General features: G+C 46.6%; 20 non-coding genes across 20 annotated transcripts; all 20 read right to left on the bottom strand.

The window, feature by feature from the left end:
* Nucleotides 1-262: 262 nt before the first annotated feature.
* On the bottom strand, nucleotides 263-377 carry LOC144801587 (U5 spliceosomal RNA). Its single transcript, XR_013605392.1, has one exon. It is a non-coding gene; the product is annotated as a U5 spliceosomal RNA (small nuclear RNA).
* Nucleotides 378-1,310: 933 nt separating this feature from the next.
* On the bottom strand, nucleotides 1,311-1,425 carry LOC144801586 (U5 spliceosomal RNA). The gene has a single exon (XR_013605391.1). It is a non-coding gene; the product is annotated as a U5 spliceosomal RNA (small nuclear RNA).
* Nucleotides 1,426-2,358: 933 nt separating this feature from the next.
* On the bottom strand, nucleotides 2,359-2,473 carry LOC144800917 (U5 spliceosomal RNA). Its single transcript, XR_013604796.1, has one exon. It is a non-coding gene; the product is annotated as a U5 spliceosomal RNA (small nuclear RNA).
* A 934-nt stretch (nucleotides 2,474-3,407) lies between these two features.
* LOC144800396 (U5 spliceosomal RNA) lies at nucleotides 3,408-3,522 on the bottom strand. The gene has a single exon (XR_013604302.1). It is a non-coding gene; the product is annotated as a U5 spliceosomal RNA (small nuclear RNA).
* Nucleotides 3,523-4,455: 933 nt separating this feature from the next.
* Nucleotides 4,456-4,570, bottom strand: LOC144801585 (U5 spliceosomal RNA). Its single transcript, XR_013605390.1, has one exon. It is a non-coding gene; the product is annotated as a U5 spliceosomal RNA (small nuclear RNA).
* A 933-nt stretch (nucleotides 4,571-5,503) lies between these two features.
* On the bottom strand, nucleotides 5,504-5,618 carry LOC144801584 (U5 spliceosomal RNA). Its single transcript, XR_013605389.1, has one exon. It is a non-coding gene; the product is annotated as a U5 spliceosomal RNA (small nuclear RNA).
* A 934-nt stretch (nucleotides 5,619-6,552) lies between these two features.
* Nucleotides 6,553-6,667, bottom strand: LOC144800395 (U5 spliceosomal RNA). The gene has a single exon (XR_013604301.1). It is a non-coding gene; the product is annotated as a U5 spliceosomal RNA (small nuclear RNA).
* A 933-nt stretch (nucleotides 6,668-7,600) lies between these two features.
* On the bottom strand, nucleotides 7,601-7,715 carry LOC144800608 (U5 spliceosomal RNA). The gene has a single exon (XR_013604501.1). It is a non-coding gene; the product is annotated as a U5 spliceosomal RNA (small nuclear RNA).
* Nucleotides 7,716-8,649: 934 nt separating this feature from the next.
* LOC144800394 (U5 spliceosomal RNA) lies at nucleotides 8,650-8,764 on the bottom strand. The gene has a single exon (XR_013604300.1). It is a non-coding gene; the product is annotated as a U5 spliceosomal RNA (small nuclear RNA).
* A 933-nt stretch (nucleotides 8,765-9,697) lies between these two features.
* On the bottom strand, nucleotides 9,698-9,812 carry LOC144801583 (U5 spliceosomal RNA). The gene has a single exon (XR_013605388.1). It is a non-coding gene; the product is annotated as a U5 spliceosomal RNA (small nuclear RNA).
* Nucleotides 9,813-10,745: 933 nt separating this feature from the next.
* On the bottom strand, nucleotides 10,746-10,860 carry LOC144800916 (U5 spliceosomal RNA). Its single transcript, XR_013604795.1, has one exon. It is a non-coding gene; the product is annotated as a U5 spliceosomal RNA (small nuclear RNA).
* A 934-nt stretch (nucleotides 10,861-11,794) lies between these two features.
* LOC144800393 (U5 spliceosomal RNA) lies at nucleotides 11,795-11,909 on the bottom strand. Its single transcript, XR_013604299.1, has one exon. It is a non-coding gene; the product is annotated as a U5 spliceosomal RNA (small nuclear RNA).
* Nucleotides 11,910-12,842: 933 nt separating this feature from the next.
* Nucleotides 12,843-12,957, bottom strand: LOC144801582 (U5 spliceosomal RNA). Its single transcript, XR_013605387.1, has one exon. It is a non-coding gene; the product is annotated as a U5 spliceosomal RNA (small nuclear RNA).
* Nucleotides 12,958-13,890: 933 nt separating this feature from the next.
* LOC144800544 (U5 spliceosomal RNA) lies at nucleotides 13,891-14,005 on the bottom strand. Its single transcript, XR_013604439.1, has one exon. It is a non-coding gene; the product is annotated as a U5 spliceosomal RNA (small nuclear RNA).
* Nucleotides 14,006-14,939: 934 nt separating this feature from the next.
* LOC144800391 (U5 spliceosomal RNA) lies at nucleotides 14,940-15,054 on the bottom strand. Its single transcript, XR_013604298.1, has one exon. It is a non-coding gene; the product is annotated as a U5 spliceosomal RNA (small nuclear RNA).
* A 933-nt stretch (nucleotides 15,055-15,987) lies between these two features.
* On the bottom strand, nucleotides 15,988-16,102 carry LOC144800822 (U5 spliceosomal RNA). Its single transcript, XR_013604706.1, has one exon. It is a non-coding gene; the product is annotated as a U5 spliceosomal RNA (small nuclear RNA).
* A 933-nt stretch (nucleotides 16,103-17,035) lies between these two features.
* On the bottom strand, nucleotides 17,036-17,150 carry LOC144800915 (U5 spliceosomal RNA). Its single transcript, XR_013604794.1, has one exon. It is a non-coding gene; the product is annotated as a U5 spliceosomal RNA (small nuclear RNA).
* A 934-nt stretch (nucleotides 17,151-18,084) lies between these two features.
* LOC144800390 (U5 spliceosomal RNA) lies at nucleotides 18,085-18,199 on the bottom strand. Its single transcript, XR_013604297.1, has one exon. It is a non-coding gene; the product is annotated as a U5 spliceosomal RNA (small nuclear RNA).
* A 933-nt stretch (nucleotides 18,200-19,132) lies between these two features.
* LOC144801581 (U5 spliceosomal RNA) lies at nucleotides 19,133-19,247 on the bottom strand. Its single transcript, XR_013605386.1, has one exon. It is a non-coding gene; the product is annotated as a U5 spliceosomal RNA (small nuclear RNA).
* A 933-nt stretch (nucleotides 19,248-20,180) lies between these two features.
* LOC144801580 (U5 spliceosomal RNA) lies at nucleotides 20,181-20,295 on the bottom strand. The gene has a single exon (XR_013605385.1). It is a non-coding gene; the product is annotated as a U5 spliceosomal RNA (small nuclear RNA).
* Nucleotides 20,296-20,814: the final 519 nt, after the last annotated feature.

Genomic DNA, 20,814 nt, shown 5'->3' with positions numbered 1-20,814 from the left:
TGGCCTCTGACAGCAGGAATATTAAGAGAGGAGAAAACATACTGCCTGCTATCGTGAAATTCCAAGATAGTCACGAAAAGCAATCTCATGCACTGCACAAGCTCTTTCCCATGATGCACCTCTCCTGCACTCTGTCTATGCAAATGAGCAAGCAGAGAGTTCAGGAATAAAACACCTAAGCTCATGTCCCCAAAAAACAGCATCAGACAACTTGCAGATATTCCTCAATTTCTAATGCTTTTCTTTTAAACACACGATAAACAGCCTCACCTGTGGTAAGGCTTAAAAAAATTGAATAAACTCGTAAATGTTCCTCTCCACGGAAATCTTTAGTAAAAGGCGAAAGATTTTTTCGTTTTGAAGAGAAACCAGAGTAAGTTAGAATATGGCTCTCTGGGGGTAAGTGGCACCACATCAAAGACCCCGTCATTGCGAGGGTGAGGACCTGAGAGGTATTTTCAAAATCTAAGAAAGAGGACAAGAACCAGGCCGGTGAGGGAAGCAGGCCCAAATTTCAGAGTCTCTGCTCATGGCACAGAAAATCAAAAAGGTGGACAGTTCCCATGCGTCTGTCTGGGAATATGCAAATTCTTTTCTGTACACACCTCAGCTCATTAGGAGGCGTTGCGGATGCTGGGCAAGGGGAACGGGAAGCGTGCATCAGGCTTTAGGTGAAGTGGCACTGTAGGACTTTTGTCCCCCAGCGATTTTACGCTTTCCACACCATCCTTCCAATCGTTAGGCTGTGAGCCACCACTGTGCTCTGCACATAGCCATGCACTTTAAGTCCCTTTTTCGCACGTACTTTCATTAAACCTGAATATAGAAGCATATATCTGTCTAGGCTAGAGGCACATGAAACAGGACTGGCGTGCCGCTTCAAGTGTACCTGAGAGGAATCTGACTCAGGATTGGCCACCCTCTCAGGGCACCGACTCAGGATTGGCCAACCTCTATGGGGCACCTCCAACGGGCACAAATAACGGGCAAGCCCTATGAAAAGCACAGCGTGAGTCTAGGTGCCACCTTGAAAAAGGAGGGTGACGTCTGGCCTCTGACAGCAGGAATATTAAGAGAGGAGAAAACATACTGCCTGCTATCGTGAAATTCCAAGATAGTCACGAAAAGCAATCTCATGCACTGCACAAGCTCTTTCCCATGATGCACCTCTCCTGCACTCTGTCTATGCAAATGAGCAAGCAGAGAGTTCAGGAATAAAACACCTAAGCTCATGTCCCCAAAAAACAGCATCAGACAACTTGCAGATATTCCTCAATTTCTAATGCTTTTCTTTTAAACACACGATAAACAGCCTCACCTGTGGTAAGGCTTAAAAAAATTGAATAAACTCGTAAATGTTCCTCTCCACGGAAATCTTTAGTAAAAGGCGAAAGATTTTTTCGTTTTGAAGAGAAACCAGAGTAAGTTAGAATATGGCTCTCTGGGGGTAAGTGGCACCACATCAAAGACCCCGTCATTGCGAGGGTGAGGACCTGAGAGGTATTTTCAAAATCTAAGAAAGAGGACAAGAACCAGGCCGGTGAGGGAAGCAGGCCCAAATTTCAGAGTCTCTGCTCAAAGCACAGAAAATCAAAAAGGTGGACAGTTCCCATGCGTCTGTCTGGGAATATGCAAATTCTTTTCTGTACACACCTCAGCTCATTAGGAGGCGTTGCGGATGCTGGGCAAGGGGAACGGGAAGCGTGCATCAGGCTTTAGGTGAAGTGGCACTGTAGGACTTTTGTCCCCCAGCGATTTTACGCTTTCCACACCATCCTTCCAATCGTTAGGCTGTGAGCCACCACTGTGCTCTGCACATAGCCATGCACTTTAAGTCCCTTTTTCGCACGTACTTTCATTAAACCTGAATATAGAAGCATATATCTGTCTAGGCTAGAGGCACATGAAACAGGACTGGCGTGCCGCTTCAAGTGTACCTGAGAGGAATCTGACTCAGGATTGGCCACCCTCTCAGGGCACCGACTCAGGATTGGCCAACCTCTATGGGGCACCTCCAACGGGCACAAATAACGGGCAAGCCCTATGAAAAGCACAGCGTGAGTCTAGGTGCCACCTTGAAAAAGGAGGGTGACGTCTGGCCTCTGACAGCAGGAATATTAAGAGAGGAGAAAACATACTGCCTGCTATCGTGAAATTCCAAGATAGTCACGAAAAGCAATCTCATGCACTGCACAAGCTCTTTCCCATGATGCACCTCTCCTGCACTCTGTCTATGCAAATGAGCAAGCAGAGAGTTCAGGAATAAAACACCTAAGCTCATGTCCCCAAAAAACAGCATCAGACAACTCGCAGATATTCCTCAATTTCTAATGCTTTTCTTTTAAACACACGATAACGAGCCTCACCTGTGGTAAGGCTTAAAAAAATTGAATAAACTCGCAAATGTTCCTCTCCACGGAAATCTTTAGTAAAAGGCGAAAAAATTTTTCGTTTTGAAGAGAAACCAGAGTAAGTTAGAATATGACTCTTTGGGGGTAAGTGGCACCACATCAAAGACCCCGTCATTGCGAGGGTGAGGACCTGAGAGGTATTTTCAAAATCTAAGAAAGAGGACAAGAACCAGGCCGGTGAGGGAAGCAGGCCCAAATTTCAGAGTCTCTGCTCAAAGCACAGAAAATCAAAAAGGTGGACAGTTCCCATGCGTCTGTCTGGGAATATGCAAATTCTTTTCTGTACACACCTCAGCTCATTAGGAGGCGTTGCGGATGCTGGGCAAGGGGAACGGGAAGCGTGCATCAGGCTTTAGGTGAAGTGGCACTGTAGGACTTTTGTCCCCCAGCGATTTTACGCTTTCCACACCATCCTTCCAATCGTTAGGCTGTGAGCCACCACTGTGCTCTGCACATAGCCATGCACTTTAAGTCCCTTTTTCGCACGTACTTTCATTAAACCTGAATTTAGAAGCATATATCTGTCTAGGCTAGAGGCACATGAAACAGGACTGGCGTGCCGCTTCAAGTGTACCTGAGAGGAATCTGACTCAGGATTGGCCACCCTCTCAGGGCACCGACTCAGGATTGGCCAACCTCTATGGGGCACCTCCAACGGGCACAAATAACGGGCAAGCCCTATGAAAAGCACAGCGTGAGTCTAGGTGCCACCTTGAAAAAGGAGGGTGACGTCTGGCCTCTGACAGCAGGAATATTAAGAGAGGAGAAAACATACTGCCTGCTATCATGAAATTCCAAGATAGTCACGAAAAGCAATCTCATGCACTGCACAAGCTCTTTCCCATGATGCACCTCTCCTGCACTCTGTCTATGCAAATGAGCAAGCAGAGGAGTTCAGGAATAAAACACCTAAGCTCATGTCCCCAAAAAACAGCAGCAGACAACTCGCAGATATTCCCCAATTTCTAATGCTTTTCTTTTAAACACACAATAAACAGCCTCACCTGTGGAAAGGCTTAAAAAAATTGAATAAACTCGTAAATGTTCCTCTTCACGGAAATCTTTAGTAAAAGGCGAAAGATTTTTTCGTTTTGAAGAGAAACCAGAGTAAGTTAGAATATGGCTCTCTGGGGGTAAGTGGCACCACATCAAAGACCCCGTCATTACGAGGGTGAGGACCTGAGAGGTATTTTCAAAATCTAAGAAAGAGGACAAGAACCAGGCCGGTGAGGGAAGCAGGCCCAAATTTCAGAGTCTCTGCTCAAAGCACAGAAAATCAAAAAGGTGGACAGTTCCCATGCGTCTGTCTGTGAATATGCAAATTCTTTTCTGTACACACCTCAGCTCATTAGGAGGCGTTGCGGATGCTGGGCAAGGGGAACGGGAAGCGTGCATCAGGCTTTAGGTGAAGTGGCACTGTAGGACTTTTGTCCCCCAGCGATTTTACGCTTTCCACACCATCCTTCCAATCGTTAGGCTGTGAGCCACCACTGTGCTCTGCACATAGCCATGCACTTTAAGTCCCTTTTTCGCACGTACTTTCATTAAACCTGAATATAGAAGTATATATCTGTCTAGGCTAGAGGCACATGAAACAGGACTGGCGTGCCGCTTCAAGTGTACCTGAGAGGAATCTGACTCAGGATTGGCCACCCTCTCAGGGCACCGACTCAGGATTGGCCAACCTCTATGGGGCACCTCCAACGGGCACAAATAACGGGCAAGCCCTATGAAAAGCACAGCGTGAGTCTAGGTGCCACCTTGAAAAAGGAGGGTGACGTCTGGCCTCTGACAGCAGGAATATTAAGAGAGGAGAAAACATACTGCCTGCTATCGTGAAATTCCAAGATAGTCACGAAAAGCAATCTCATGCACTGCACAAGCTCTTTCCCATGATGCACCTCTCCTGCACTCTGTCTATGCAAATGAGCAAGCAGAGAGTTCAGGAATAAAACACCTAAGCTCATGTCCCCAAAAAACAGCATCAGACAACTTGCAGATATTCCTCAATTTCTAATGCTTTTCTTTTAAACACACGATAAACAGCCTCACCTGTGGTAAGGCTTAAAAAAATTGAATAAACTCGTAAATGTTCCTCTCCACGGAAATCTTTAGTAAAAGGCGAAAGATTTTTTCGTTTTGAAGAGAAACCAGAGTAAGTTAGAATATGGCTCTCTGGGGGTAAGTGGCACCACATCAAAGACCCCGTCATTGCGAGGGTGAGGACCTGAGAGGTATTTTCAAAATCTAAGAAAGAGGACAAGAACCAGGCCGGTGAGGGAAGCAGGCCCAAATTTCAGAGTCTCTGCTCATGGCACAGAAAATCAAAAAGGTGGACAGTTCCCATGCGTCTGTCTGGGAATATGCAAATTCTTTTCTGTACACACCTCAGCTCATTAGGAGGCGTTGCGGATGCTGGGCAAGGGGAACGGGAAGCGTGCATCAGGCTTTAGGTGAAGTGGCACTGTAGGACTTTTGTCCCCCAGCGATTTTACGCTTTCCACACCATCCTTCCAATCGTTAGGCTGTGAGCCACCACTGTGCTCTGCACATAGCCATGCACTTTAAGTCCCTTTTTCGCACGTACTTTCATTAAACCTGAATATAGAAGCATATATCTGTCTAGGCTAGAGGCACATGAAACAGGACTGGCGTGCCGCTTCAAGTGTACCTGAGAGGAATCTGACTCAGGATTGGCCACCCTCTCAGGGCACCGACTCAGGATTGGCCAACCTCTATGGGGCACCTCCAACGGGCACAAATAACGGGCAAGCCCTATGAAAAGCACAGCGTGAGTCTAGGTGCCACCTTGAAAAAGGAGGGTGACGTCTGGCCTCTGACAGCAGGAATATTAAGAGAGGAGAAAACATACTGCCTGCTATCGTGAAATTCCAAGATAGTCACGAAAAGCAATCTCATGCACTGCACAAGCTCTTTCCCATGATGCACCTCTCCTGCACTCTGTCTATGCAAATGAGCAAGCAGAGAGTTCAGGAATAAAACACCTAAGCTCATGTCCCCAAAAAACAGCATCAGACAACTTGCAGATATTCCTCAATTTCTAATGCTTTTCTTTTAAACACACGATAAACAGCCTCACCTGTGGTAAGGCTTAAAAAAATTGAATAAACTCGTAAATGTTCCTCTCCACGGAAATCTTTAGTAAAAGGCGAAAGATTTTTTCGTTTTGAAGAGAAACCAGAGTAAGTTAGAATATGGCTCTCTGGGGGTAAGTGGCACCACATCAAAGACCCCGTCATTGCGAGGGTGAGGACCTGAGAGGTATTTTCAAAATCTAAGAAAGAGGACAAGAACCAGGCCGGTGAGGGAAGCAGGCCCAAATTTCAGAGTCTCTGCTCAAAGCACAGAAAATCAAAAAGGTGGACAGTTCCCATGCGTCTGTCTGGGAATATGCAAATTCTTTTCTGTACACACCTCAGCTCATTAGGAGGCGTTGCGGATGCTGGGCAAGGGGAACGGGAAGCGTGCATCAGGCTTTAGGTGAAGTGGCACTGTAGGACTTTTGTCCCCCAGCGATTTTACGCTTTCCACACCATCCTTCCAATCGTTAGGCTGTGAGCCACCACTGTGCTCTGCACATAGCCATGCACTTTAAGTCCCTTTTTCGCACGTACTTTCATTAAACCTGAATATAGAAGCATATATCTGTCTAGGCTAGAGGCACATGAAACAGGACTGGCGTGCCGCTTCAAGTGTACCTGAGAGGAATCTGACTCAGGATTGGCCACCCTCTCAGGGCACCGACTCAGGATTGGCCAACCTCTATGGGGCACCTCCAACGGGCACAAATAACGGGCAAGCCCTATGAAAAGCACAGCGTGAGTCTAGGTGCCACCTTGAAAAAGGAGGGTGACGTCTGGCCTCTGACAGCAGGAATATTAAGAGAGGAGAAAACATACTGCCTGCTATCATGAAATTCCAAGATAGTCACGAAAAGCAATCTCATGCACTGCACAAGCTCTTTCCCATGATGCACCTCTCCTGCACTCTGTCTATGCAAATGAGCAAGCAGAGGAGTTCAGGAATAAAACACCTAAGCTCATGTCCCCAAAAAACAGCAGCAGACAACTCGCAGATATTCCCCAATTTCTAATGCTTTTCTTTTAAACACACAATAAACAGCCTCACCTGTGGAAAGGCTTAAAAAAATTGAATAAACTCGTAAATGTTCCTCTTCACGGAAATCTTTAGTAAAAGGCGAAAGATTTTTTCGTTTTGAAGAGAAACCAGAGTAAGTTAGAATATGGCTCTCTGGGGGTAAGTGGCACCACATCAAAGACTCCGTCATTACGAGGGTGAGGACCTGAGAGGTATTTTCAAAATCTAAGAAAGAGGACAAGAACCAGGCCGGTGAGGGAAGCAGGCCCAAATTTCAGAGTCTCTGCTCAAAGCACAGAAAATCAAAAAGGTGGACAGTTCCCATGCGTCTGTCTGTGAATATGCAAATTCTTTTCTGTACACACCTCAGCTCATTAGGAGGCGTTGCGGATGCTGGGCAAGGGGAACGGGAAGCGTGCATCAGGCTTTAGGTGAAGTGGCACTGTAGGACTTTTGTCCCCCAGCGATTTTACGCTTTCCACACCATCCTTCCAATCGTTAGGCTGTGAGCCACCACTGTGCTCTGCACATAGCCATGCACTTTAAGTCCCTTTTTCGCACGTACTTTCATTAAACCTGAATATAGAAGTATATATCTGTCTAGGCTAGAGGCACATGAAACAGGACTGGCGTGCCGCTTCAAGTGTACCTGAGAGGAATCTGACTCAGGATTGGCCACCCTCTCAGGGCACCGACTCAGGATTGGCCAACCTCTATGGGGCACCTCCAACGGGCACAAATAACGGGCAAGCCCTATGAAAAGCACAGCGTGAGTCTAGGTGCCACCTTGAAAAAGGAGGGTGACGTCTGGCCTCTGACAGCAGGAATATTAAGAGAGGAGAAAACATACTGCCTGCTATCGTGAAATTCCAAGATAGTCACGAAAAGCAATCTCATGCACTGCACAAGCTCTTTCCCATGATGCACCTCTCCTGCACTCTGTCTATGCAAATGAGCAAGCAGAGAGTTCAGGAATAAAACACCTAAGCTCATGTCCCCAAAAAACAGCATCAGACAACTTGCAGATATTCCTCAATTTCTAATGCTTTTCTTTTAAACACACGATAAACAGCCTCACCTGTGGTAAGGCTTAAAAAAATTGAATAAACTCGTAAATGTTCCTCTCCACGGAAATCTTTAGTAAAAGGCGAAAGATTTTTTCGTTTTGAAGAGAAACCAGAGGAAGTTAGAATATGGCTCTCTGGGGGTAAGTGGCACCACATCAAAGACCCCGTCATTGCGAGGGTGAGGACCTGAGAGGTATTTTCAAAATCTAAGAAAGAGGACAAGAACCAGGCCGGTGAGGGAAGCAGGCCCAAATTTCAGAGTCTCTGCTCAAAGCACAGAAAATCAAAAAGGTGGACAGTTCCCATGCGTCTGTCTGGGAATATGCAAATTCTTTTCTGTACACACCTCAGCTCATTAGGAGGCGTTGCGGATGCTGGGCAAGGGGAACGGGAAGCGTGCATCAGGCTTTAGGTGAAGTGGCACTGTAGGACTTTTGTCCCCCAGCGATTTTACGCTTTCCACACCATCCTTCCAATCGTTAGGCTGTGAGCCACCACTGTGCTCTGCACATAGCCATGCACTTTAAGTCCCTTTTTCGCACGTACTTTCATTAAACCTGAATATAGAAGCATATATCTGTCTAGGCTAGAGGCACATGAAACAGGACTGGCGTGCCGCTTCAAGTGTACCTGAGAGGAATCTGACTCAGGATTGGCCACCCTCTCAGGGCACCGACTCAGGATTGGCCAACCTCTATGGGGCACCTCCAACGGGCACAAATAACGGGCAAGCCCTATGAAAAGCACAGCGTGAGTCTAGGTGCCACCTTGAAAAAGGAGGGTGACGTCTGGCCTCTGACAGCAGGAATATTAAGAGAGGAGAAAACATACTGCCTGCTATCATGAAATTCCAAGATAGTCACGAAAAGCAATCTCATGCACTGCACAAGCTCTTTCCCATGATGCACCTCTCCTGCACTCTGTCTATGCAAATGAGCAAGCAGAGGAGTTCAGGAATAAAACACCTAAGCTCATGTCCCCAAAAAACAGCAGCAGACAACTCGCAGATATTCCCCAATTTCTAATGCTTTTCTTTTAAACACACAATAAACAGCCTCACCTGTGGAAAGGCTTAAAAAAATTGAATAAACTCGTAAATGTTCCTCTTCACGGAAATCTTTAGTAAAAGGCGAAAGATTTTTTCGTTTTGAAGAGAAACCAGAGTAAGTTAGAATATGGCTCTCTGGGGGTAAGTGGCACCACATCAAAGACCCCGTCATTACGAGGGTGAGGACCTGAGAGGTATTTTCAAAATCTAAGAAAGAGGACAAGAACCAGGCCGGTGAGGGAAGCAGGCCCAAATTTCAGAGTCTCTGCTCAAAGCACAGAAAATCAAAAAGGTGGACAGTTCCCATGCGTCTGTCTGTGAATATGCAAATTCTTTTCTGTACACACCTCAGCTCATTAGGAGGCGTTGCGGATGCTGGGCAAGGGGAACGGGAAGCGTGCATCAGGCTTTAGGTGAAGTGGCACTGTAGGACTTTTGTCCCCCAGCGATTTTACGCTTTCCACACCATCCTTCCAATCGTTAGGCTGTGAGCCACCACTGTGCTCTGCACATAGCCATGCACTTTAAGTCCCTTTTTCGCACGTACTTTCATTAAACCTGAATATAGAAGTATATATCTGTCTAGGCTAGAGGCACATGAAACAGGACTGGCGTGCCGCTTCAAGTGTACCTGAGAGGAATCTGACTCAGGATTGGCCACCCTCTCAGGGCACCGACTCAGGATTGGCCAACCTCTATGGGGCACCTCCAACGGGCACAAATAACGGGCAAGCCCTATGAAAAGCACAGCGTGAGTCTAGGTGCCACCTTGAAAAAGGAGGGTGACGTCTGGCCTCTGACAGCAGGAATATTAAGAGAGGAGAAAACATACTGCCTGCTATCGTGAAATTCCAAGATAGTCACGAAAAGCAATCTCATGCACTGCACAAGCTCTTTCCCATGATGCACCTCTCCTGCACTCTGTCTATGCAAATGAGCAAGCAGAGAGTTCAGGAATAAAACACCTAAGCTCATGTCCCCAAAAAACAGCATCAGACAACTTGCAGATATTCCTCAATTTCTAATGCTTTTCTTTTAAACACACGATAAACAGCCTCACCTGTGGTAAGGCTTAAAAAAATTGAATAAACTCGTAAATGTTCCTCTCCACGGAAATCTTTAGTAAAAGGCGAAAGATTTTTTCGTTTTGAAGAGAAACCAGAGTAAGTTAGAATATGGCTCTCTGGGGGTAAGTGGCACCACATCAAAGACCCCGTCATTGCGAGGGTGAGGACCTGAGAGGTATTTTCAAAATCTAAGAAAGAGGACAAGAACCAGGCCGGTGAGGGAAGCAGGCCCAAATTTCAGAGTCTCTGCTCAAAGCACAGAAAATCAAAAAGGTGGACAGTTCCCATGCGTCTGTCTGGGAATATGCTAATTCTTTTCTGTACACACCTCAGCTCATTAGGAGGCGTTGCGGATGCTGGGCAAGGGGAACGGGAAGCGTGCATCAGGCTTTAGGTGAAGTGGCACTGTAGGACTTTTGTCCCCCAGCGATTTTACGCTTTCCACACCATCCTTCCAATCGTTAGGCTGTGAGCCACCACTGTGCTCTGCACATAGCCATGCACTTTAAGTCCCTTTTTCGCACGTACTTTCATTAAACCTGAATATAGAAGCATATATCTGTCTAGGCTAGAGGCACATGAAACAGGACTGGCGTGCCGCTTCAAGTGTACCTGAGAGGAATCTGACTCAGGATTGGCCACCCTCTCAGGGCACCGACTCAGGATTGGCCAACCTCTATGGGGCACCTCCAACGGGCACAAATAACGGGCAAGCCCTATGAAAAGCACAGCGTGAGTCTAGGTGCCACCTTGAAAAAGGAGGGTGACGTCTGGCCTCTGACAGCAGGAATATTAAGAGAGGAGAAAACATACTGCCTGCTATCGTGAAATTCCAAGATAGTCACGAAAAGCAATCTCATGCACTGCACAAGCTCTTTCCCATGATGCACCTCTCCTGCACTCTGTCTATGCAAATGAGCAAGCAGAGAGTTCAGGAATAAAACACCTAAGCTCATGTCCCCAAAAAACAGCATCAGACAACTCGCAGATATTCCTCAATTTCTAATGCTTTTCTTTTAAACACACGATAACGAGCCTCACCTGTGGTAAGGCTTAAAAAAATTGAATAAACTCGCAAATGTTCCTCTCCACGGAAATCTTTAGTAAAAGGCGAAAAAATTTTTCGTTTTGAAGAGAAACCAGAGTAAGTTAGAATATGACTCTTTGGGGGTAAGTGGCACCACATCAAAGACCCCGTCATTGCGAGGGTGAGGACCTGAGAGGTATTTTCAAAATCTAAGAAAGAGGACAAGAACCAGGCCGGTGAGGGAAGCAGGCCCAAATTTCAGAGTCTCTGCTCAAAGCACAGAAAATCAAAAAGGTGGACAGTTCCCATGCGTCTGTCTGGGAATATGCAAATTCTTTTCTGTACACACCTCAGCTCATTAGGAGGCGTTGCGGATGCTGGGCAAGGGGAACGGGAAGCGTGCATCAGGCTTTAGGTGAAGTGGCACTGTAGGACTTTTGTCCCCCAGCGATTTTACGCTTTCCACACCATCCTTCCAATCGTTAGGCTGTGAGCCACCACTGTGCTCTGCACATAGCCATGCACTTTAAGTCCCTTTTTCGCACGTACTTTCATTAAACCTGAATTTAGAAGCATATATCTGTCTAGGCTAGAGGCACATGAAACAGGACTGGCGTGCCGCTTCAAGTGTACCTGAGAGGAATCTGACTCAGGATTGGCCACCCTCTCAGGGCACCGACTCAGGATTGGCCAACCTCTATGGGGCACCTCCAACGGGCACAAATAACGGGCAAGCCCTATGAAAAGCACAGCGTGAGTCTAGGTGCCACCTTGAAAAAGGAGGGTGACGTCTGGCCTCTGACAGCAGGAATATTAAGAGAGGAGAAAACATACTGCCTGCTATCATGAAATTCCAAGATAGTCACGAAAAGCAATCTCATGCACTGCACAAGCTCTTTCCCATGATGCACCTCTCCTGCACTCTGTCTATGCAAATGAGCAAGCAGAGGAGTTCAGGAATAAAACACCTAAGCTCATGTCCCCAAAAAACAGCAGCAGACAACTCGCAGATATTCCCCAATTTCTAATGCTTTTCTTTTAAACACACAATAAACAGCCTCACCTGTGGAAAGGCTTAAAAAAATTGAATAAACTCGTAAATGTTCCTCTTCACGGAAATCTTTAGTAAAAGGCGAAAGATTTTTTCGTTTTGAAGAGAAACCAGAGTAAGTTAGAATATGGCTCTCTGGGGGTAAGTGGCACCACATCAAAGACCCCGTCATTACGAGGGTGAGGACCTGAGAGGTATTTTCAAAATCTAAGAAAGAGGACAAGAACCAGGCCGGTGAGGGAAGCAGGCCCAAATTTCAGAGTCTCTGCTCAAAGCACAGAAAATCAAAAAGGTGGACAGTTCCCATGCGTCTGTCTGTGAATATGCAAATTCTTTTCTGTACACACCTCAGCTCATTAGGAGGCGTTGCGGATGCTGGGCAAGGGGAACGGGAAGCGTGCATCAGGCTTTAGGTGAAGTGGCACTGTAGGACTTTTGTCCCCCAGCGATTTTACGCTTTCCACACCATCCTTCCAATCGTTAGGCTGTGAGTGACCACTGTGCTCTGCACATAGCCATGCACTTTAAGTCCCTTTTTCGCACGTACTTTCATTAAACCTGAATATAGAAGTATATATCTGTCTAGGCTAGAGGCACATGAAACAGGACTGGCGTGCCGCTTCAAGTGTACCTGAGAGGAATCTGACTCAGGATTGGCCACCCTCTCAGGGCACCGACTCAGGATTGGCCAACCTCTATGGGGCACCTCCAACGGGCACAAATAACGGGCAAGCCCTATGAAAAGCACAGCGTGAGTCTAGGTGCCACCTTGAAAAAGGAGGGTGACGTCTGGCCTCTGACAGCAGGAATATTAAGAGAGGAGAAAACATACTGCCTGCTATCGTGAAATTCCAAGATAGTCACGAAAAGCAATCTCATGCACTGCACAAGCTCTTTCCCATGATGCACCTCTCCTGCACTCTGTCTATGCAAATGAGCAAGCAGAGAGTTCAGGAATAAAACACCTAAGCTCATGTCCCCAAAAAACAGCATCAGACAACTTGCAGATATTCCTCAATTTCTAATGCTTTTCTTTTAAACACACGATAAACAGCCTCACCTGTGGTAAGGCTTAAAAAAATTGAATAAACTCGTAAATGTTCCTCTCCACGGAAATCTTTAGTAAAAGGCGAAAGATTTTTTCGTTTTGAAGAGAAACCAGAGTAAGTTAGAATATGGCTCTCTGGGGGTAAGTGGCACCACATCAAAGACCCCGTCATTGCGAGGGTGAGGACCTGAGAGGTATTTTCAAAATCTAAGAAAGAGGACAAGAACCAGGCCGGTGAGGGAAGCAGGCCCAAATTTCAGAGTCTCTGCTCAAAGCACAGAAAATCAAAAAGGTGGACAGTTCCCATGCGTCTGTCTGGGAATATGCTAATTCTTTTCTGTACACACCTCAGCTCATTAGGAGGCGTTGCGGATGCTGGGCAAGGGGAACGGGAAGCGTGCATCAGGCTTTAGGTGAAGTGGCACTGTAGGACTTTTGTCCCCCAGCGATTTTACGCTTTCCACACCATCCTTCCAATCGTTAGGCTGTGAGCCACCACTGTGCTCTGCACATAGCCATGCACTTTAAGTCCCTTTTTCGCACGTACTTTCATTAAACCTGAATATAGAAGCATATATCTGTCTAGGCTAGAGGCACATGAAACAGGACTGGCGTGCCGCTTCAAGTGTACCTGAGAGGAATCTGACTCAGGATTGGCCACCCTCTCAGGGCACCGACTCAGGATTGGCCAACCTCTATGGGGCACCTCCAACGGGCACAAATAACGGGCAAGCCCTATGAAAAGCACAGCGTGAGTCTAGGTGCCACCTTGAAAAAGGAGGGTGACGTCTGGCCTCTGACAGCAGGAATATTAAGAGAGGAGAAAACATACTGCCTGCTATCGTGAAATTCCAAGATAGTCACGAAAAGCAATCTCATGCACTGCACAAGCTCTTTCCCATGATGCACCTCTCCTGCACTCTGTCTATGCAAATGAGCAAGCAGAGAGTTCAGGAATAAAACACCTAAGCTCATGTCCCCAAAAAACAGCATCAGACAACTCGCAGATATTCCTCAATTTCTAATGCTTTTCTTTTAAACACACGATAACGAGCCTCACCTGTGGTAAGGCTTAAAAAAATTGAATAAACTCGCAAATGTTCCTCTCCACGGAAATCTTTAGTAAAAGGCGAAAAATTTTTTCGTTTTGAAGAGAAACCAGAGTAAGTTAGAATATGACTCTTTGGGGGTAAGTGGCACCACATCAAAGACCCCGTCATTGCGAGGGTGAGGACCTGAGAGGTATTTTCAAAATCTAAGAAAGAGGACAAGAACCAGGCCGGTGAGGGAAGCAGGCCCAAATTTCAGAGTCTCTGCTCAAAGCACAGAAAATCAAAAAGGTGGACAGTTCCCATGCGTCTGTCTGGGAATATGCAAATTCTTTTCTGTACACACCTCAGCTCATTAGGAGGCGTTGCGGATGCTGGGCAAGGGGAACGGGAAGCGTGCATCAGGCTTTAGGTGAAGTGGCACTGTAGGACTTTTGTCCCCCAGCGATTTTACGCTTTCCACACCATCCTTCCAATCGTTAGGCTGTGAGCCACCACTGTGCTCTGCACATAGCCATGCACTTTAAGTCCCTTTTTCGCACGTACTTTCATTAAACCTGAATTTAGAAGCATATATCTGTCTAGGCTAGAGGCACATGAAACAGGACTGGCGTGCCGCTTCAAGTGTACCTGAGAGGAATCTGACTCAGGATTGGCCACCCTCTCAGGGCACCGACTCAGGATTGGCCAACCTCTATGGGGCACCTCCAACGGGCACAAATAACGGGCAAGCCCTATGAAAAGCACAGCGTGAGTCTAGGTGCCACCTTGAAAAAGGAGGGTGACGTCTGGCCTCTGACAGCAGGAATATTAAGAGAGGAGAAAACATACTGCCTGCTATCATGAAATTCCAAGATAGTCACGAAAAGCAATCTCATGCACTGCACAAGCTCTTTCCCATGATGCACCTCTCCTGCACTCTGTCTATGCAAATGAGCAAGCAGAGGAGTTCAGGAATAAAACACCTAAGCTCATGTCCCCAAAAAACAGCAGCAGACAACTCGCAGATATTCCCCAATTTCTAATGCTTTTCTTTTAAACACACAATAAACAGCCTCACCTGTGGAAAGGCTTAAAAAAATTGAATAAACTCGTAAATGTTCCTCTTCACGGAAATCTTTAGTAAAAGGCGAAAGATTTTTTCGTTTTGAAGAGAAACCAGAGTAAGTTAGAATATGGCTCTCTGGGGGTAAGTGGCACCACATCAAAGACCCCGTCATTACGAGGGTGAGGACCTGAGAGGTATTTTCAAAATCTAAGAAAGAGGACAAGAACCAGGCCGGTGAGGGAAGCAGGCCCAAATTTCAGAGTCTCTGCTCAAAGCACAGAAAATCAAAAAGGTGGACAGTTCCCATGCGTCTGTCTGTGAATATGCAAATTATTTTCTGTACACACCTCAGCTCATTAGGAGGCGTTGCGGATGCTGGGCAAGGGGAACGGGAAGCGTGCATCAGGCTTTAGGTGAAGTGGCACTGTAGGACTTTTGTCCCCCAGCGATTTTACGCTTTCCACACCATCCTTCCAATCGTTAGGCTGTGAGCCACCACTGTGCTCTGCACATAGCCATGCACTTTAAGTCCCTTTTTCGCACGTACTTTCATTAAACCTGAATATAGAAGTATATATCTGTCTAGGCTAGAGGCACATGAAACAGGACTGGCGTGCCGCTTCAAGTGTACCTGAGAGGAATCTGACTCAGGATTGGCCACCCTCTCAGGGCACCGACTCAGGATTGGCCAACCTCTATGGGGCACCTCCAACGGGCACAAATAACGGGCAAGCCCTATGAAAAGCACAGCGTGAGTCTAGGTGCCACCTTGAAAAAGGAGGGTGACGTCTGGCCTCTGACAGCAGGAATATTAAGAGAGGAGAAAACATACTGCCTGCTATCGTGAAATTCCAAGATAGTCACGAAAAGCAATCTCATGCACTGCACAAGCTCTTTCCCATGATGCACCTCTCCTGCACTCTGTCTATGCAAATGAGCAAGCAGAGAGTTCAGGAATAAAACACCTAAGCTCATGTCCCCAAAAAACAGCATCAGACAACTTGCAGATATTCCTCAATTTCTAATGCTTTTCTTTTAAACACACGATAAACAGCCTCACCTGTGGTAAGGCTTAAAAAAATTGAATAAACTCGTAAATGTTCCTCTCCACGGAAATCTTTAGTAAAAGGAGAAAGATTTTTTCGTTTTGAAGAGAAACCAGAGTAAGTTAGAATATGGCTCTCTGGGGGTAAGTGGCACCACATCAAAGACCCCGTCATTGCGAGGGTGAGGACCTGAGAGGTATTTTCAAAATCTAAGAAAGAGGACAAGAACCAGGCCGGTGAGGGAAGCAGGCCCAAATTTCAGAGTCTCTGCTCAAAGCACAGAAAATCAAAAAGGTGGACAGTTCCCATGCGTCTGTCTGGGAATATGCAAATTCTTTTCTGTACACACCTCAGCTCATTAGGAGGCGTTGCGGATGCTGGGCAAGGGGAACGGGAAGCGTGCATCAGGCTTTAGGTGAAGTGGCACTGTAGGACTTTTGTCCCCCAGCGATTTTACGCTTTCCACACCATCCTTCCAATCGTTAGGCTGTGAGCCACCACTGTGCTCTGCACATAGCCATGCACTTTAAGTCCCTTTTTCGCACGTACTTTCATTAAACCTGAATATAGAAGCATATATCTGTCTAGGCTAGAGGCACATGAAACAGGACTGGCGTGCCGCTTCAAGTGTACCTGAGAGGAATCTGACTCAGGATTGGCCACCCTCTCAGGGCACCGACTCAGGATTGGCCAACCTCTATGGGGCACCTCCAACGGGCACAAATAACGGGCAAGCCCTATGAAAAGCACAGCGTGAGTCTAGGTGCCACCTTGAAAAAGGAGGGTGACGTCTGGCCTCTGACAGCAGGAATATTAAGAGAGGAGAAAACATACTGCCTGCTATCGTGAAATTCCAAGATAGTCACGAAAAGCAATCTCATGCACTGCACAAGCTCTTTCCCATGATGCACCTCTCCTGCACTCTGTCTATGCAAATGAGCAAGCAGAGAGTTCAGGAATAAAACACCTAAGCTCATGTCCCCAAAAAACAGCATCAGACAACTCGCAGATATTCCTCAATTTCTAATGCTTTTCTTTTAAACACACGATAACGAGCCTCACCTGTGGTAAGGCTTAAAAAAATTGAATAAACTCGCAAATGTTCCTCTCCACGGAAATCTTTAGTAAAAGGCGAAAAAATTTTTCGTTTTGAAGAGAAACCAGAGTAAGTTAGAATATGACTCTTTGGGGGTAAGTGGCACCACATCAAAGACCCCGTCATTGCGAGGGTGAGGACCTGAGAGGTATTTTCAAAATCTAAGAAAGAGGACAAGAACCAGGCCGGTGAGGGAAGCAGGCCCAAATTTCAGAGTCTCTGCTCAAAGCACAGAAAATCAAAAAGGTGGACAGTTCCCATGCGTCTGTCTGGGAATATGCAAATTCTTTTCTGTACACACCTCAGCTCATTAGGAGGCGTTGCGGATGCTGGGCAAGGGGAACGGGAAGCGTGCATCAGGCTTTAGGTGAAGTGGCACTGTAGGACTTTTGTCCCCCAGCGATTTTACGCTTTCCACACCATCCTTCCAATCGTTAGGCTGTGAGCCACCACTGTGCTCTGCACATAGCCATGCACTTTAAGTCCCTTTTTCGCACGTACTTTCATTAAACCTGAATTTAGAAGCATATATCTGTCTAGGCTAGAGGCACATGAAACAGGACTGGCGTGCCGCTTCAAGTGTACCTGAGAGGAATCTGACTCAGGATTGGCCACCCTCTCAGGGCACCGACTCAGGATTGGCCAACCTCTATGGGGCACCTCCAACGGGCACAAATAACGGGCAAGCCCTATGAAAAGCACAGCGTGAGTCTAGGTGCCACCTTGAAAAAGGAGGGTGACGTCTGGCCTCTGACAGCAGGAATATTAAGAGAGGAGAAAACATACTGCCTGCTATCATGAAATTCCAAGATAGTCACGAAAAGCAATCTCATGCACTGCACAAGCTCTTTCCCATGATGCACCTCTCCTGCACTCTGTCTATGCAAATGAGCAAGCAGAGGAGTTCAGGAATAAAACACCTAAGCTCATGTCCCCAAAAAACAGCAGCAGACAACTCGCAGATATTCCCCAATTTCTAATGCTTTTCTTTTAAACACACAATAAACAGCCTCACCTGTGGAAAGGCTTAAAAAAATTGAATAAACTCGTAAATGTTCCTCTTCACGGAAATCTTTAGTAAAAGGCGAAAGATTTTTTCGTTTTGAAGAGAAACCAGAGTAAGTTAGAATATGGCTCTCTGGGGGTAAGTGGCACCACATCAAAGACCCCGTCATTACGAGGGTGAGGACCTGAGAGGTATTTTCAAAATCTAAGAAAGAGGACAAGAACCAGGCCGGTGAGGGAAGCAGGCCCAAATTTCAGAGTCTCTGCTCAAAGCACAGAAAATCAAAAAGGTGGACAGTTCCCATGCGTCTGTCTGTGAATATGCAAATTATTTTCTGTACACACCTCAGCTCATTAGGAGGCGTTGCGGATGCTGGGCAAGGGGAACGGGAAGCGTGCATCAGGCTTTAGGTGAAGTGGCACTGTAGGACTTTTGTCCCCCAGCGATTTTACGCTTTCCACACCATCCTTCCAATCGTTAGGCTGTGAGCCACCACTGTGCTCTGCACATAGCCATGCACTTTAAGTCCCTTTTTCGCACGTACTTTCATTAAACCTGAATATAGAAGTATATATCTGTCTAGGCTAGAGGCACATGAAACAGGACTGGCGTGCCGCTTCAAGTGTACCTGAGAGGAATCTGACTCAGGATTGGCCACCCTCTCAGGGCACCGACTCAGGATTGGCCAACCTCTATGGGGCACCTCCAACGGGCACAAATAACGGGCAAGCCCTATGAAAAGCACAGCGTGAGTCTAGGTGCCACCTTGAAAAAGGAGGGTGACGTCTGGCCTCTGACAGCAGGAATATTAAGAGAGGAGAAAACATACTGCCTGCTATCGTGAAATTCCAAGATAGTCACGAAAAGCAATCTCATGCACTGCACAAGCTCTTTCCCATGATGCACCTCTCCTGCACTCTGTCTATGCAAATGAGCAAGCAGAGAGTTCAGGAATAAAACACCTAAGCTCATGTCCCCAAAAAACAGCATCAGACAACTTGCAGATATTCCTCAATTTCTAATGCTTTTCTTTTAAACACACGATAAACAGCCTCACCTGTGGTAAGGCTTAAAAAAATTGAATAAACTCGTAAATGTTCCTCTCCACGGAAATCTTTAGTAAAAGGCGAAAGATTTTTTCGTTTTGAAGAGAAACCAGAGTAAGTTAGAATATGGCTCTCTGGGGGTAAGTGGCACCACATCAAAGACCCCGTCATTGCGAGGGTGAGGACCTGAGAGGTATTTTCAAAATCTAAGAAAGAGGACAAGAACCAGGCCGGTGAGGGAAGCAGGCCCAAATTTCAGAGTCTCTGCTCAAAGCACAGAAAATCAAAAAGGTGGACAGTTCCCATGCGTCTGTCTGGGAATATGCAAATTCTTTTCTGTACACACCTCAGCTCATTAGGAGGCGTTGCGGATGCTGGGCAAGGGGAACGGGAAGCGTGCATCAGGCTTTAGGTGAAGTGGCACTGTAGGACTTTTGTCCCCCAGCGATTTTACGCTTTCCACACCATCCTTCCAATCGTTAGGCTGTGAGCCACCACTGTGCTCTGCACATAGCCATGCACTTTAAGTCCCTTTTTCGCACGTACTTTCATTAAACCTGAATATAGAAGCATATATCTGTCTAGGCTAGAGGCACATGAAACAGGACTGGCGTGCCGCTTCAAGTGTACCTGAGAGGAATCTGACTCAGGATTGGCCACCCTCTCAGGGCACCGACTCAGGATTGGCCAACCTCTATGGGGCACCTCCAACGGGCACAAATAACGGGCAAGCCCTATGAAAAGCACAGCGTGAGTCTAGGTGCCACCTTGAAAAAGGAGGGTGACGTCTGGCCTCTGACAGCAGGAATATTAAGAGAGGAGAAAACATACTGCCTGCTATCGTGAAATTCCAAGATAGTCACGAAAAGCAATCTCATGCACTGCACAAGCTCTTTCCCATGATGCACCTCTCCTGCACTCTGTCTATGCAAATGAGCAAGCAGAGAGTTCAGGAATAAAACACCTAAGCTCATGTCCCCAAAAAACAGCATCAGACAACTTGCAGATATTCCTCAATTTCTAATGCTTTTCTTTTAAACACACGATAAACAGCCTCACCTGTGGTAAGGCTTAAAAAAATTGAATAAACTCGTAAATGTTCCTCTCCACGGAAATCTTTAGTAAAAGGCGAAAGATTTTTTCGTTTTGAAGAGAAACCAGAGTAAGTTAGAATATGGCTCTCTGGGGGTAAGTGGCACCACATCAAAGACCCCGTCATTGCGAGGGTGAGGACCTGAGAGGTATTTTCAAAATCTAAGAAAGAGGACAAGAACCAGGCCGGTGAGGGAAGCAGGCCCAAATTTCAGAGTCTCTGCTCAAAGCACAGAAAATCAAAAAGGTGGACAGTTCCCATGCGTCTGTCTGGGAATATGCAAATTCTTTTCTGTACACACCTCAGCTCATTAGGAGGCGTTGCGGATGCTGGGCAAGGGGAACGGGAAGCGTGCATCAGGCTTTAGGTGAAGTGGCACTGTAGGACTTTTGTCCCCCAGCGATTTTACGCTTTCCACACCATCCTTCCAATCGTTAGGCTGTGAGCCACCACTGTGCTCTGCACATAGCCATGCACTTTAAGTCCCTTTTTCGCACGTACTTTCATTAAACCTGAATATAGAAGCATATATCTGTCTAGGCTAGAGGCACATGAAACAGGACTGGCGTGCCGCTTCAAGTGTACCTGAGAG

Source organism: Lissotriton helveticus, chromosome 12 (genome assembly GCF_964261635.1).
Source record: "Lissotriton helveticus chromosome 12, aLisHel1.1, whole genome shotgun sequence".
In the NCBI taxonomy this organism is placed as follows: Eukaryota; Metazoa; Chordata; class Amphibia; order Caudata; family Salamandridae; genus Lissotriton; species Lissotriton helveticus.
The sequence above is the reverse complement of the archived record's forward strand: the minus strand, read 5'-3'. Positions and strand labels throughout refer to the sequence as shown.